Below are 18234 nucleotides of genomic sequence, written 5' to 3' on the forward strand. Positions count from 1 at the left end.
GCTTCTTCATAGTTCGAAGGTTCACCGTTGTCTAACAACATGATTTCCAGGACAGGGTTGCCGTACCACTCTGGTGCGGAACGTGTCCTTGTGGACCTACGAAGTTCAGTAGTAACTTGATCCGAAGCTTCATGATCATCATCATTAACTTCCTCCCCAGTCGGTGTAGGCACCACAGGAACATCTTCCCGCGCTGCGCTACTTTCCGGTTCGGAAGGGGTGACTATCACCTCATCAAGTTCCACTTTCCTCCCACTCAATTCTTTCGAGAGAAACTCCTTCTCCAGAAAGGACCCGTTCTTGGCAACGAAGATCTTGCCTTCGGATCTGAGGTAGAAGGTATACCCAATAGTTTCCTTAGGGTATCCTATGAAGACGCATTTTTCCGACTTGGGTTCGAGCTTTTCAGGTTGAAGTTTCTTGACATAAGCATCGCATCCCCAAACTTTTAGAAACGACAGCTTAGGTTTCTTCCCAAACCATAATTCATACGGTGTCGTCTCAACGGATTTCGACGGAGCCCTATTTAAAGTGAATGCGGCAGTCTCTAAAGCATAGCCCCAAAATGAGAGCGGTAAATCGGTAAGAGACATCATAGATCGCACCATATCCAATAGAGTGCGATTACGACGTTCGGACACACCGTTTCGCTGAGGTGTTCCAGGCGGCGTGAGTTGTGAAACGATTCCACATTTCCTTAAGTGCGCACCAAATTCGTGACTTAAATATTCTCCACCACGATCTGATCGTAAGAATTTTATTTTCCTGTCACGTTGATTCTCAACCTCACTCTGAAATTCCTTGAACTTTTCAAAGGTTTCAGACTTGTGTTTCATTAGGTAGACATACCCATATCTACTTAAGTCATCAGTGAGAGTGAGAACATAACGATATCCTCCGCGAGCCTCAACACTCATTGGACCGCACACATCGGTATGTATGATTTCCAATAAGTTGGTTGCTCGCTCCATTGTTCCGGAGAACGGAGTCTTGGTCATCTTACCCATGAGGCATGGTTCGCACGTGTCAAATGATTCGTAATCAAGAGACTCCAAAAGTCCATCTGCATGGAGCTTCTTCATGCGCTTGACACCAATGTGACCAAGGCGGCAGTGCCACAAGTATGTGGGACTATCGTTATCAACTTTACATCTTTTGGTATTCACACTATGAATATGTGTAACATCACGTTCGAGATTCATCAAGAATAAACCATTAACCAGCGGGGCATGACCATAAAACATATCTCTCATATAAATAGAACAACCATTATTCTCGGATTTAAATGAGTAGCCATCTCGAATTAAACGAGATCCAGATACAATGTTCATGCTCAAAGCTGGCACTAAATAACAATTATTGAGGTTTAAAACTAATCCCGTAGGTAGATGCAGAGGTAGCGTGCCGACGGTGATCACATCGACCTTGGAACCATTCCCGACGCGCATCGTCACCTCGTCCTTTGCCAATCTCCGCTTATTCCGCAGTTCCTGTTTTGAGTTACAAATATGAGCAACCGCACTGGTATCAAATACCCAGGAGCTACTACGAGTACTGGTAAGGTACACATCAATTACATGTATATCACATATACCTTTGGTGTTGCCGGCCTTCTTGTCCGCTAAGTATTTGGGGCAGTTCCGCTTCCAGTGACCACTTCCCTTGCAATAAAAGCACTCAGTCTCAGGCTTGGGTCCATTCCTTGACTTCTTCCCGGTAACTGGCTTACCGGGTGCGGCAACTCCCTTGCCGTCCTTCTTGAAGTTCTTCTTACCCTTGCCCTTCTTGAACTTAGTGGTTTTATTCACCATCAACACTTGATGTTCTTTTCTGATCTCCACCTCCGCTGATTTCAGCATTGAATATACCTCGGGAATGGTCTTTTCCATCCCCTGCATATTGAAGTTCATCACAAAGCTCTTGTAGCTTGGTGGAAGCGACTGAAGGATTCTGTCAATGACCGCATCATCCGGGAGATTAACTCCCAGCTGAGATAAGCGGTTGTGCAACCCAGACATTCTGAGTATGTGCTCACTAACAGAACTATTCTCCTCCATTTTACAGCTGAAGAACTTGTCGGAGACTTCATATCTCTCGACCCGGGCATGAGCTTGGAAAACCATTTTCAGCTCTTCGAACATCTCATATGCTCCATGTTTCTCAAAACGCTTTTGGAGACCCGGTTCTAAGCTGTAAAGCATGCCGCACTGAACGAGGGAGTAATCATCAGCACGTGATTGCCAAGCGTTCATAACGTCTTGGTTCTCTGGGATTGGTGCTTCACCTAGCGGTGCTTCTAAGACATAATCTTTCTTGGCTGCTATGAGGATGATCCTCAGGTTCCGGACCCAGTCCGTATAGTTGCTGCCATCATCTTTCAGCTTGGTTTTCTCTAGGAACGCGTTGAAATTGAGGACAACGTGGGCCATTTGATCTACAAGACATAGTGTAAAGATTTTAGACTAAGTTCATGATAATTAAGTTCATCTAATCAAATTACTCAATGAACTCCCACTCAGATAGACATCCCTCTAGTCATCTAAGTGAAACATGATCCGAGTTAACTAGGCCGTGTCCGATCATCACGTGAGACGGACTAGTCAAGATCGGTGAACATCTCCATGTTGATCGTATCTTCTATACGACTCATGCTCGACCTTTCGGTCCTCCGTGTTCCGAGGCCATGTCTGTACATGCTAGGCTCGTCAAGTCAACCTAAGTGTATTGCGTGTGTTCCGAGGCCATGTCTGTACATGCTAGGCTCGTCAACACCCGTTGTATGCGAACGTTAGAATCTATCACACCCGATCATCACGTGGTGCTTCGAAACAACGAACCTTCGCAACGGTGCACAGTTAGGGGGAACACTTTCTTGAAATTATCATAAGGGATCATCTTACTTACTACCGTCGTTCTAAGCAAATAAGATGCAAAAACATGATAAACATCACATGCAATCAAATAGTGACATGATATGGCCAATATCATTATGCTCCTTTGATCTCCATCTTCGGGGCACCATGATCATCTTCGTCACCGGCATGACACCATGATCTCCATCATCATGATCTCCATCATTGTGTCTTCATGAAGTCGTCACGCCAACGATTACTTCTACTTCTATGGCTAACGCGTTTAGCAACAAAGTAAAGTAATTTACATGGCGTTATTCAATGACACGCAGGTCATACAAAATAATAAAGACAACTCCTATGGCTCCTGCCGGTTGTCATACTCATCGACATGCAAGTCGTGATTCCTATTACAAGAATATGATCAATCTCATACATCACATATATCATTCATCACATCTTCTGGCCATATCACATCACATAGCACTTGCTGCAAAAACAAGTTAGACGTCCTCTAATTGTTGTTGCAAGTTTTTACGTGGCTTGTATAGGTTTCTAGCAAGAACGTTTCTTACCTACGTAAAACCACAACGTGATTTGCCAATTTCTATTTACCCTTCATAAGGACCCTTTTCATCGAATCCGTTCCGACTAAAGTAGGAGAGACAGACACCCGCTAGCCACCTTATGCAACTAGTGCATGTCAGTCGGTGGAACCTGTCTCACGTAAGCGTACGTGTAAGGTCGGTCCGGGCCGCTTCATCCCACAATACCGCCGAAACAAGATAAGACTAGTAGCGGCAAGAAGAATTGGCAACATCAACGCCCACAACTGCTTTGTGTTCTACTCGTGCATAGTAACTACGCATAGGCCTGGCTCATGATGCCACTGTTGGGGATCGTAGCAGAATTTTAAAATTTTCCTACGCTCACCAAGATCCATCTATGGAGTATACTAGCAACGAGGGGAAAGGAGTGCATCTACATACCCTTGTAGATCGCGAGCGGAAGCGTTCCAATGAACGTGGATGACGGAGTCGTACTCGCCGTGATTCAAATCACCGATGACCGAGTGCCGAACGGACGGCACCTCCGCGTTCAACACACGTACGGTGCAGCGACGTCTCCTCCTTCTTGGTCCAGCAAGGGGGAAGGAGAGGTTGATCGAGATCCAGCAGCACGACGGCGTGGTGGTGGATGTAGCGGGTCTCGGCAGGGCTTCGCCGAGCTTCTGCGAGAGGGAGAGGTGTAGCAGGGGAGGAGGGAGGCGCCCAAGGCTGTTATATTACTGCCCTCCCTCCCCCCTTTATATAGGCCCCCTGGGAGGGGGGCGCCGGCCAGGAACCCATCTGGATGGGGGGGCGGCGGCCAGGGGGGTGACTTGCCCCCCAAGGCAAGTGGGGCGCTCCCCCACCCTAGGGTTTCCAACCCTAGGCGCAGGGGGAAGGCCCATGGGGGGCGCCCCAGCCCACTAGGGGCTGGTTCCCTTCCCACTTCAGCCCATGGGGCCCTCCGGGATAGGTGGCCCCACCCGGTGGACCCCCGGGACCCTTCCGGTGGTCCCGGTACAATACCGGTGACCCCCGAAACTTTCCCGGTGGCCGAAACTTGACTTCCTATATATAATTCTTCACCTCCGGACCATTCCGGAACTCCTCGTGACGTCCGGGATCTCATCCGGGACTCCGAACAACTTTCAGGTTTCCGCATACTCATATCTCTACAACCCTAGCGTCACCGAACCTTAAGTGTGTAGACCCTACGGGTTCGGGAGACATGCAGACATGACCGAGACGCCTCTCCGGTCAATAACCAACAGCGGGATCTGGATACCCATGTTGGCTCCCACATGTTCCACGATGATCTCATCGGATGAACCACGATGTCGAGGATTCAATCAATCCCGTATACAATTCCCTTTGTCAATCGGTATGTTACTTGCCCGAGATTCGATCGTCGGTATCCCAATACCTTGTTCAATCTCGTTACCGGCAAGTCTCTTTACTCGTACCGCAATGCATGATCCCGTGACTAACGCCTTAGTCACATTGAGCTCATTATGATGATGCATTACCGAGTGGGCCCAGAGATACCTCTCCGTCACACGGAGTGACAAATCCCAGTCTCGATCCGTGCCAACCCAACAGACACTTTCGGAGATACCCGCAGTGTACCTTTATAGTCACCCAGTTACGTTGTGACGTTTCGCACACCCAAAGCACTCCTATGGTATCCGGGAGTTGCACGATCTCATGGTCTAAGGAATAGATACCTGACATTGGAAAAGCTCTAGCAAACGAAACTACACGATCTTTTATGCTATGCTTAGGATTGGGTCTTGTCCATCACATCATTCTCCTAATGATGTGATCCCGTTATCAATGACATCCAATGTCCATAGTCAGGAAACCGTGACTATCTGTTGATCAACGAGCTAGTCAACTAGAGGCTTACTAGGGACACGTTGTGGTCTATGTATTCACACATGTATTACGATTTCCGGATAATACAATTATAGCATGAACAATAGACAATTATCATGAACAAAGAAATATAATAATAACCATTTATTATTGCCTCTAGGGCATATTTCCAACAGAGCTTGGTTCACTTTTATTTGAAGTTACTAAAATTTTCAGAATTTTTTCAAAGGGAAGAAATATGTTTAGGAAAATGTACCAAGGTGGTTCTTCAAGGAAGCAAGGACCCAGGCTTGCAATGCGTGATGCTGACGATGAACCACCAAGGGACGCTCCAGTGCGGCCTTGTGAATGGCCTTCAGAAGACTTTATGGATCGAGCGGGAATCAAGGAAGAATTTAACGCATATTTGCGTAACGCTGATCTTGTGAGCTTCGAGGCAGAAAAGTGCCGTCAGTACCACTATCTCACTAGTTCCTTTGTGAGGAGGTTTGAATTTTCATCTTCACGCAATTCTCAAACTGTCCTGTTTGATCTTTATGAAAATTCTTATACTATGGACTTAGAGGATTTTACCACTGCTTGCAAACTTCCACAATGGGGTAGTACTAGTGAACCTCGCAAATCTGAATTTAGGGATTTTCTTGCTAGTATAACTGTGGGGGAATCTAGAGATATAGCACAAGCTACCATAGGGAGCATTCATTTTCCTGCTATACATTATTTTGCTCTCTTTATAGGTAGGTGCATAAATGGTTAAGATGAAGCATGTCATATGTGTGTCCCTGACCTCATTATTCTTAGGAGCGCTGTGTTAGGAGATAAATCTTATAATTTGGGAGCCATTGTTGCACGTAGGTTGCATCATAATAGATTTAATGGAGAGTTCTTTGGCGGAATTTATGCAACCCGCTTAGCTGATTTTCTTGGTGTAACCATACGCGATGATGATATTGAATTGCCTCCTACTTATCTAGACTTTAATGCTATGGTTCACCATCAGGTTGTCGAGAGGAATGAACCACCTCTCCAGTACCGACTAATCTTTGACAGGCGTCACGCCGTTAATATTGTTCTCCCTGCCCCTACTCTCTTTGACTTTCTGGCAAAGGGGAGACATTTTATAACCAGGGAGGAGGCAAATGAGTACGAAAGGAGGACGAGGGCAGCTCGCCTCCAAGCTGCAGCCCACGATGCGATAGCCGCTGCATCTCATTACGACCCCAACTACAACTATGGATATCCGCCAGGCCATCCGTGGCAATAAGCCAACTTAGGCCAAAAGCCTAAGCTTGGGGGAGTACGTATTTCCCACCGACATTATATTTATGTTTACACACTCATCGCTAGATGTTGGTGCTCATACTCTTTCATTGTACTATCCATGCTAGTTTATTTTCTTTTTCTTGCTTTCTTCTTGTGTGTTTGATAAACCTTAAGAAAAACCAAAAAAATTAGTAGTAGCTTTTAGCTAGTTTACTTTCTTTCTGTAGTAGTAATAATTAAAAAGAAAACCCAAAAATATTTTCTGTTCTTCTTTTGCTTGTTGGGAGCTTTCCCGTGTAAATATTTTTATTTCTTTTCTTTTCTTTGGGGGTCGATAGGAGAAGACCATAATGAAATTGTTGAAGTGGCTCTTATATGCATTATTGTTGATTTAACCAAGAGCCCATATTGCCTTGTCTTCTCCTGTTTATTGAATGCTCGCAGATTCCAGCTTAGTCCAATGCACGTGCACTATTATTATTCACATCGTTCGGTCGTGCAAGTGAAAGGCAATTATGACGATATATGATGGACTGATTGAGATGAGAGAAGCTGGTATGAACTCGACCTCTCTTGTTTTTGTAAATACGATTAGTTCATCGTTTCTGATTCAGCCTATTATGAATAAACATGTTTGCAATGACAATTAGAGATCATAGTTGCTTGTGCCATGCTTGATTAGCTATGAGTTATAATGGTTTACCTTGCGTGCCAACATGCTATTAAAATGGTTGTGATGTGGTATAGTGGGGTGGTATCCTCCTTTGAATGATTTAAGTGACTCGACTTGGCACATGTTCACACATGTAGTTGAAACAAAATCAACATAGACTTCACGATATTTATGTTCATGGTGGATTATATCCTACTCATGCTTGTACTCAATGTTCATTAATTTTGATGCATGTTCATGACTGTTGTCGCTCTCTAGTTGGTCGCTTCCCAGTCTGTTGCTAGCCTTCACTTGTACTAAGCGGGAATACTGCTTGTGCATCCAATCCCTTAAACCCCAAAGTTATTCCATATGAGTCCACTATACCTTCCTATATGCGGTATCTACCTGCCGTTCCAAGTAAATTTGTATGTGCCAAACTCTAAACCTTCAAATAAACATTCTGTTTTGTATGCTCGAATAGCTCATGTATCAACTAGGGCTGTCCGTATCTTCCATGTTAGGCGGGTTATTCTCAAGAGGAGTGGACTCAGCTCCTCACTCACCGGGATGCCCAGTCCCATGCTTTATGCAAATCAAATCAAAGTAATTGCAAACAAAACTCCCCCGGGACTGTTGTTAGTTGGAGGCACTCGTTGTTTCGAGCAAGCCATGGATTGATGCTTGTTGGTGGAGGGGGAGTATAAACTTTACCATTCTGTTTGGGAACCGCCTATAATGTGTGTAGCATGGAAGATATCGCCATCTCTTGGTTGTTATGTTGACAATGAAAGTATGCCGCTCAAAATATTATTTATCTCTGCTTCAAAATCGAGCTCTGGCACCTCTACAAATCCCTACTTCCCTCTGCGAAGGGCCTATCTATTTACTTTTATGTTGAGTCATCACCCTCTTATTAAAAAGCACCAGCTGGAGAGCGCCGCTGTCATTTGCATTCATTATTGTTAATTTAGATTGGGTATGACTATGACTGGATCTCTTTTACCATGAATTACAATGTCCAGTCAGTCCTTGATCTTTAAAGGTGCTCTGCATTTATGTTTTGCGGTCTCAGAAAGGGCTAGCGAGATACCATCTTGTTATATCATATTATGATTGTTTTGAGAAAGTGTTGTCATCCGAGATTTATTATTATAGCTCGCTAGTTGATTATGCCATTGATATGAGTAAACATGAGACCTAAGTGTTATTGTGAATGTGGTTAGTTCTAATCTTTGCTGAAAACTTGAATGCTGGCTTTACATATTTACAACAACAAGAGCAAACAGAGTTTATAAAAGTTTTTCTTTATCACTTTCAGTTTATCAACTGAATTGCTTGAGGACAAGCAAAGGTTTAAGCTTGGGGGAGTTGATACGTCTCCGTCGTATCTACTTTTCCAAACACTTTTGCCCTTGTTTTGGACTCTAACTTGCATGATTTGAATGGAACTAACCCGGACTGACGCTGTTTTCAGCAGAATTGCCATGGTGTTATTTATGTGTAGAAACAAAAGTTCTCGGAATGACCTGAAACTCCATGGAACTTATTTTTGGAAAATATTAAAAATACTGGCGAAAGAATCAAGGCCAGGGGGCCCACTGATACGTCTCCAACGTATCTATAATTTTTTATTGTTCCATGCTATATTATATTCTGTTTTGGACATTATTGGGCTTTATTATACACTTTTATATTATTTTTGGGACTAACCTATTAACCGGAGGCCCAGCCCAGAATTGTTGTTTTTTGCCTATTTCAGAGTTTCGCAGAAAAATAATATCAAACGGAGTCCAAACAGAATGAAACCTTCGGGAACGTGATTTTCGGAACGAACGTGATCCAGAGGACTTGGACCCTACGTCAAGACATCAACCAGGAGGGCACGAGGTAGGGGGCGCGCCTCCCCCCAGGCGCGCCCTCCACCCTCGTGGGCCCCACGTTGCTCCACCGACGTACTCCTTCCTCCTATATATACCTACATGCCCCCAAACTACCAGATACGGAGCCAAAAACCTAATTCCACCGCCGCAACCTTCTGTACCCGTGAGATCCCATCTTGGGGCCTTTTTCGGAGCTCCGCCGGAGGGGCCATCGATCACGGAGGGCTTCTACATCAACACCATAGCCTCTCCGATGATGTGTGAGTAGTTTGCCTCAGACCTTCGGGTCCATAGTTATTAGCTAGATGGCTTCTTCTCTCTTTTTGGATCTCAATACAATCTTCTCCCCCTCTCTCGTGGAGATCTATTCGATGTAATCTTCTTTTGCGGTGTGTTTGTTGAGACCGATGAATTGTGGGTTTATGATCAAGTTTATCTATGAACAATATTTGAATCTTCTGAATTCTTTTATGTATGATTGGTTATCTTTGCAAGTCTCTTCGAATTATCAGTTTGGTTTGGCCTACTAGATTGATCTTTCTTGCAATGGGAGAAGTGCTTAGCTTTGGGTTCAATCTTGTGGTGTCCTTTCCCAGTGACAGTAGGGGCAGCAAGGCACGTATTGTATTGTTGCCATCGAGGATAACAAGATGGGGTTTATATCATATTGCATGAGTTTATCCCTCTACATCATGTCATCTTGCTTAAAGCGTTACTCTGTTCTTATGAACTTAATACTCTAGATGCATGTTGGATAGCGGTCGATGTGTAATAGTAGTAGATGCAGGCAGGAGTCGGTCTACTTGTCTCGGACGTGATGCCTATATACATGATCATACCTAGATATTCTCATAACTATGCTCAATTCTATCAATTGCTCAGCAGTAATTTGTTCACCCACCATAATACTTATGCTCTTGAGAGAAGCCACTAGTGAAACCTATGGCCCCGGGTCTATTTTCCATCATATTAATCTTTCAACACTTAGTTATTTTTATTGCCTTCTATTTTACTTTGCATCTTTATCATAAAAATACCAAAAATATTATCTTATCATATCTATCAGATCTCACTCTCGTAAGTGACCGTGTAGGGACTGACAACCCCTTATCGCATTGGTTGCGAGGATTTAATTGTTTGTGTAGGTGCGAGGGACTCGTGCGTGGCCTCCTACTGGATTGATACCTTGGTTCTCAAAAACTGAGGGAAATACTTACGCTGCTTTACTACATCACCCTTTTCTCTTCAAGGGAAAACCAACGCGGTGCTCAAGAGGTAGCAAGAAGGATTTCTGGCGCCATTGCCGGGGAGTCTACGCAAAAGTTAACACACCAAGTACCCATCACAAACCCTTATCTCCCGCATTACATTATTTGCCATTTGCCTCTCGTTTTCCTCTCCCCCACTTCACCCTTGCCGTTTTGTTCACCCTCTCTTTTCCGTTCGCCTCTTTTTCGCTTGCTTGTTGTTATGGCTAGTCCCCTATCTTCTCCGTTGTCTCTCGAGAATGAAGTTCTTAATTTTAAACAAAGGGAAGGAGAAAATTTAAAAGATGCTTGGTATAGGATTTGTAATGCTCAAAATAGATCTACCAGGAAGCAATCCACTTCCGTTCTTCTCTGCAATTTTTATGTAGGCACTACTCCTTGGTACAGATATATCCTTGATACTATTGCCGGAGGGAATTTCTTAGGTAGCCATACTTTTGATTCTTATAATGCTATGATAGATTTGTTTGGCTCACCCCCTCTTATGATTAATGGAACTATGTTAACTTTGGAGCATGTAATGCAAAGACTTGAAATAATTGAAAATAAAGTTGCTACCGTAGAGCTAATTGAAAATTTGGATCAAAAGATCCACAACCGAATCACTCAATATGGATCTAAAGTAGGAGTCACTTTGAAAAATATTAAGGAGAAGGAACTCATAGTTAATGAGAAAATAAATCAGGATTCCACTAGAATCGATAAACTTGAGAATATCATTACCAACTTGGGAACCGCTTTTTCTTCCGTAAAGAATACTACAAGTCCTCCAACTAAAATTGCCAAGCTTATGTATGTTCCTAAAAATAAGGGTGAATCCTCTAGTAAGGAAACTGCGGATCTCAAATCTATAAGTATTCATCCCAATCTTTTTGCTATCATTAAGGAACCATTTGCTACAAATGAATTTTTAGATCTTGTGCCTAAAAGTTTGATTATTAATAAAAAGAAAGAAACTCCTAAGGATGATAGATGCCTCATTGAAGAATTGCCTACCAAAGATGGCAATACCTAGATCTATCCTTGCTATTATGCCTAGCTAGGGGCGTTAAACGATAGCGCTTGTTGGGAGGCAACCCAATTTTATTTTTAGTTTTTTGCTTTTTGCTTCTGTTTAGGAATAAAAATTTGTTCTAGCCTCTGGTTAGATGTCTTTTTATGTTTTAATTAGTGTTTGTGCCAAGTTTAACCTATAGGATCTTCTTGGATGATAGTTATTTGATCTTGCTGAAAATTCCAGAAACTTTCTGTTCACGAAAATAATTGTTAAAAATCACCAGAACGTGATAAAATATTGATTCCAATTGATGCTGATCAATAAACAACTTATCTAGGTCTTCCTATTTTGGTAGAGTTTTTGGAGGTCCAGAAGTTTGCGTTAGTTACAGATTACTACAGACTGTTCTGTTTTTGACAGATTCTGTTTTTCGTGTGTTGTTTGCTTATTTTGATAAATCTATGGCTAGTAAAAGAGTTTATAAACCATAGAGAAGTTGGAATACATTAGGTTTAACACCAATATAAATAAAGAATGAGTTTATTACAGTACCGTGAAGTGGTCTTTTGTTTTCTTTCGCTAACGGAGCTCACGAGATTTTCTGCTGAGTTTTGTGTTGTGAAATTTTCAAGTTTTGGGTGAAAGATTTGATGGATTATGGAACAAGGAGTGGAAAGAGCCTAAGCTTGGGGATGCCCATGGCACCCCCAAGATAATCTAAGGACACCTACAAGCCAAAGCTTGGGGATGCCCCGGAAGGCATCCCCTCTTTCGTCTACTTCCATCGGTAACTTTACTTGGAGCTATATTTTTATTCACCACATGATATGTGTTTTGCTTGGAGCGTCTTGTATGATTTGAGTCTTTGCTTTTTAGTTTACCACAATCATCTTTTCTGTACACACCTTTTGAGAGAGACACACATGATTCAAAAATTATTAAAATACTCTATGTGCTTCACTTATATCTTTTGAGTTATATAGTTTTTGCTCTAGTACTTCACTTATATCTTTTAGAGCACGGTGGTGGTTTTGTTTTATAGAAACAATTATTCTCTCATGCTTCACTTAGATTATTTTGATAGTCTTAAACAGCATGGTAATTTGCTTAAATAATCCTAATATGCTAGGTATTCAAGACTAGTAAAAACTTTCTTATGAGTGTGTTGAATACTAAGAGAAGTTTGATGCTTGATGATTGTTCTGAGACATGGAGGTAGTGATATCAAAGTTGTGCTAGTTGAGTAGTTGTGAATTTGAGAAATACTTGTGTTGAAGTTTGCAAGTCCCATAGCATGCATGTATGGTAAACGTTATGTAACAAACTTGAAACATGAGGTGTTCTTTGATTGTCCTCCTTATGAGTGGCGGTCGGGGACGAGCGATGGTCTTTTCCTACCAATCTATCCCCCTAGGAGCATGCGCGTAGTGCTTGGTTTTTGATGACTTGTAGATTCTTGCAATAAGTATGTGAGTTCTTTATGACTAATGTTGAGTCCATGGATTATACACACTCTCACCTTTCCATCATGGCTAGCCTCTTCGGTACCGTGCATTGCCCTTTGTCACATTGAGAGTTGGTGCAAACTTCGTCGGTGCATCCAAACCCCGTGATATGATACACTCTTTCACACATAAACCTCCTTATATCTTCCTCAAAACAGCCACCATACCTACCTATTATGGCATTTCCATAGCCATTCTGAGATATATTGCCATGCAACTTTCCACCGTTCCGTTTATCATGACACGTTCATCATTGTCATATTGCTTTGCATGATCATGTAGTTGACATAGTATTTGTGGCAAAGCCACCATTCATAATTCTTTCATACATGTCACTCTTGGTTCATCGCATATCCCGGTACACCGCCGGTGGCATTCATATAGAGTCATACTTTGTTCTAGTATCGAGTTGTAATCATTGAGTTGTAAATAAATAGAAGTGTGATGATCATCATTTTCTAGAGCATTGTCCCAAGTGAGGAAAAATAAAAAAATAAAAAAAGAGAGAAAGGCCATAAAAAAAGAAGAAGGCCCAAAAAAGTGAGAGAAAAAGAGAGAAGGGACAATGTTACTATCCTTTTTACCACACTTGTGCTTCAAAGTAGCACCATAATCTTCATGATAGAGAGTCTCTTGTTTGTCACTTTCATATACTAGTGGGAATTTTTCATTATAGAACTTGGCTTGTATATTCCAACAATGGGCTTCCTCAAATGCCCTAGGTCTTCGTGAGCAAGCAAGTTGGATGCACACCCACTTAGTTTCTTTTGTTGAGCTTTCATATATTTATAGCTCGAGTGCATCCGTTGCATGGCAATCCCTACTCCTTGCATTAACATCAACCGATGGGCATCTCCATATCTCATTGATTAGCCTCGTTGATGTGAGACTTTCTCCCTTTTTGTCTTCTCCACATAACCCCCATCATTATATTCTATTCCACCCATAGTGCTATATCCATGGCTCACGCTCATGTATTGCGTGAAAGTTGAAAAGGTTTGAGATTACTAAAGTATGAAACAATTGCTTGGCTTGTCATCGGGGTTGTGCATGATGAGAGCATTCTTGTGTGACGAAAATGGAGCATGACTAAACTATATGATTTTGAAGGGATGAACTTTTCTTTGGCCATGTTATTTTGAGAGGACATAATTGCATAGTTAGTATGCTTGAAGTATTATTATTTTTATGTCAATATTGAACTTTTATCTTGAATCTTTCGGATCTGAATATTCATACCACAATTAAGAAGAATTACATTGAAATTATGCCAAGTAGCATTCCACATCAAAAATTATGTTTTTATCATTTACCTACTCGAGGACGAGCATTAATTAAGCTTGGGGATGCTCCCACCACCTGTCCACGAGGGTGGGGGGCGCGCCTGCCCCCGGGCGCGCCCCCTACCTCGTGGGCCCCCTATTGCTCATGAGATGCATAAATGATAAACATCACATGCAATCAATATAAGTGATATGATATGGCCATCATCATCTTGTGCCTTTGATCTCCATCTCCAAAGCACCGTCATGATCACCATCGTCACCGGCGCGACACCTTGATCTCCATCGTAGCATCGTTGTCGTCTCGCAAACTATAGCTTCTACGACTATCGCTACCGCTTAGTGATAAAGTAAAGCAATTACATGGCGATTGCATTTCATACAATAAAGCAACAACCATATGGCTCCTGCCAGTTGCCAATAACTCCGTTTCAAAACATGATCATCTCATACAATAAAATTTAGCGTCATGTCTTGACCATATGACATCACAACCTGCCCTGCAAAAACAAGTTAGACGTCCTCTACTTTGTTGTTGCAAGTTTTACGTGGCTGCTACGGGCTGAGCAAGAACCGTTCTTACCTACGCATCAATACCACAACGATGTTTCGTCAAGTATGTGCTGTTTTAACCTTCAACAAGGACCAGGCGTAGCCACACTCGATTCAACTAAAGTTGGAGAAACTGACATCTGCCAGCCACCTGTGTGCGAAGCACGTCGGTAGAACCAGTCTCGCGTAAGCGTACGCGTAATGTCGGTCCGGGCCGCTTCATCCAACAATACCGCTGAATCAAAGTATGACATGCTGGTAAGCAGTATGACTAGTATCGCCCACAACTCACTTGTGTTCTACTCGTGCATATAACATCTACGCATAAACCTGGCCCTGATGCCACTGTTGGGGAACGTAGTAATTTCAAAAAAAATCCTACGCACACGCAAGATCATGGTGATGCATAGCAACGAGAGGGGAGAGTGTTGTCCATGTACCCTCGTAGACCGTAAGAGGAAGCGTTATGACAATGCGGTTGATGTAGTCGTACGTCTTCACGATCGACCGATTCTAGTACCGAACATACGGCACCTCCACGATCTGCACACGTTCAGCTCGGTGACGTCCCACGAACTCACGATCCAGCAGAGTGTCGAGGGAGAGCTTTGTCAGCACGACGGCGTGATGATGGTGATGATGAGGCTACCGGCGCAGGGCTTCGCCTAAGCACTGCAACGATATAACCGAGGTGGAATATGGTGGAGGGGGGGCACCGCACACGGCTTGGAACAATCAACTTGTGTGTCCTAGGGTGCCCCCTGCCCCCGTATATAAAGGAGCATGGGGGGAGGCCGGCCGGCCTTGGGGCGCGCCAAGGAGAGGGGGGAGTCCTCCTCCTAGTGGGAGTAGGACTCCCCTTACCTAGTCCAACTAGGAAGGAGGAAGGGGGGAGGAAGGAGAGGGAGAGAGGGAGGAAAGAGGGGGCGCCGCCCCCCCTCCTTGTCCAATTCGGACTCTGATATGTCTCCGTCGTATCTACTTTTCCAAACACTTTTGCCCTTGTTTTGGACTCTAACTTGCATGATTTGAATGGAACTAACCCGGACTGACGCTGTTTTCAGCAGAATTGCCATGGTGTTATTTATGTGCTGAAACAAAAGTTCTCGGACTGACATGAAACTCCACAGAACTTATTTTTGGAAAATATTAAAAATATTGGCGAAAGAATCAAGGCCAGGGGGCCCACCACCTGTCCACGAGGGTGGGGGGCGCGCCCCCTGCCTCGTGGGCCCCCTGTTGCTCCACCGACCTCAACTCCAACTCCATATATTCGTGTTTGGGGAGAAAAAAATCAGAGAGAAAGATTCATCATGTTTTACGATACGAAGCCGTCGCCAAGCCCTAAACTCTCTCGGGGGGGGGGAGGGGCTGATCTGGAGTCCGTTCGGGGCTTCGGAGAGGGGAATCCGTCGCCATCGTCATCATCAACCATCCTCCATCACCAATTTCATGATGCTCACCGCCGTGCGTGAGTAATTCCATCGTAGGCTTGCTGGACGGTGATGGGTTGGATGAGATTTATCATGTAATCGAGTTAGTTTTGTTAGGGTTTGATCCCTAGTATCCACTATGTTCTGAGATTGATGTTGCTATGACTTTGCTATGCTTAATGCTTGTCACTAGGGCACGAGTGCCATGATTTCAGATCTGAACCTATTATGTTTTCATGAATATATGTGAGTTCTTGATCCTATCTTGCAAGTCTATAGTCACCTACTATGTGTTCTTATCCGGCAACCCCGAAGTGACAATAATCGGGGCCACTCCCGGTGATGACCATAGTTTGAGGAGTTCATGTATTCACTATGTGTTAATGCTTTGGTCTGGTACTCTATTAAAAGGAGGCCTTAATATCCCTTAGTTTCCGCTAGGACCCCGCTGCCACGGGAGGGTAGGAAAAAAGATGTCATGCAAGTTCTTTTCCATAAGCACGTGTGACTATATTCGGAATACATGCCTACATTACATTGATGAATTGGAGCTAGTTCTGTGTAACCCTATGTTATGACTGTTACATGATGAACCGCATCCGGCATAATTCTCCATCACCGATCCAATGCCTACGAGCTTTTCACATATTGTTCTCCGCTTATTTACTTTTCCGTTGCTACTGTTACAATCACTACAAAACCCAAAAATATTACTTTTGCTACCGTTACCGTTACTTCCATACTACTTTGCGACTAAATACTTTGCTGCAGATATTAAGTTATCCAGGTGTGGTTGAATTGACAACTCTACTGCTAATACTTGAGAATATTCTTTGGCTCCCCTTGTGTCGAATCCCAAGGGAGGGGGCACGCGGCCAGCCCTAGGCCCTCTCCTCTCTCTCCCACAAGGTCCATGTTGGCCCATTAGTTCCCCCGGGGGTTCCGGTAACCCCCCGGCACTTCGATAAATATCCGGTGACCCCCGGAACTCATCCGGTGTGCAAATATAGTCGTCCAATATATCAATCTTTATGTCTCGACCATTTCGAGACTCCTCGTCATGTCCGTGATCACATTGGGGACTCCGAACTATCTTCGGTACATCAAAACACATAAACTCATAATCCGATTGTCACCGAACGTTAAGCGTGCGGACCCTACGGGTTCGAGAACTATGTAGACATGACTGAGACACGTCTCCGGTCAATAACCAATAGCGGAACCTGGATGCTCATATTGTCTCCTACATATTCTACGAAGATCTTTATCGGTCAAACCGCATAACAACATACGTTGTTCCCTTTCTCAACGGTATGTTACTTGCCCGAGATTCGATCGTCGGTATCTCAATACCTAGTTCAATCTCGTTACCGGCAAGTCTCTTTACTCATTCCGTAATGCATCATCCCGCAACTAACTCATTAGTTACATTGCTTGCAAGGCTTATAGTGATGTGCATTACCGAGAGGGCCCACAGATACCTCTCCGACAATCGGAGTGACAAATCCTAATCTTGATCTATTCCAACTCAACAAGTACCATCGGAGACACCTGTAGAGCACCTTTATAATCACGCAGTTACGTTGTGACGTTTGGTAGCACACAGAGTGTTCCTCCGGTATTCGGGAGTTGCATAATCTCATAGTCATAGGAACATGTATAAGCCATGAAGAAAGCAATAGCAATATACTAAACGATCAAGTGCTAAGCTAACGGAATGGGTCAAGTCAATCACATCATTCTCTAATGATGTGATCCCGTTAATCCAATGACAACTCATGTCTATGGTTAGGAAACATAATCATCTTTGATTCAACGAGCTAGTCAAGTAGAGGCAAACTAGTGACACTCTGTTTGTCTATGTATTCACACATGTACTAAGTTTCCGGTTAATACAATTCTAGCATGAATAATAAACATTTATCATGATATAAGGAAATATAAATAACAACTTTATTATTGCATCTAGGGCATAGTTCCTTCACACTGACCCTATCTCCATACACAAACAAGGATTTGCGGAGGGTTGGAAGTATTTCCTCGACGGCGAGAACGTCAGCCTTGACATCGACCGCTTCAAAGGGGTGATGCAGCAAATCTACCAGAACATCACCATCACATAG

At 43.4% G+C, this 18234-nt stretch overlaps 1 pseudogene; it reads left to right on the forward strand.

The window, feature by feature from the left end:
• Nucleotides 1-18234, forward strand: part of LOC123171035 (alpha-1,3-arabinosyltransferase XAT2-like) — a 56584-nt pseudogene extending 38350 nt beyond the window's left edge.

Source organism: Triticum aestivum, chromosome 7D (genome assembly GCF_018294505.1).
Source record: "Triticum aestivum cultivar Chinese Spring chromosome 7D, IWGSC CS RefSeq v2.1, whole genome shotgun sequence".
Lineage (NCBI taxonomy): Eukaryota > Viridiplantae > Streptophyta > Magnoliopsida > Poales > Poaceae > Triticum > Triticum aestivum.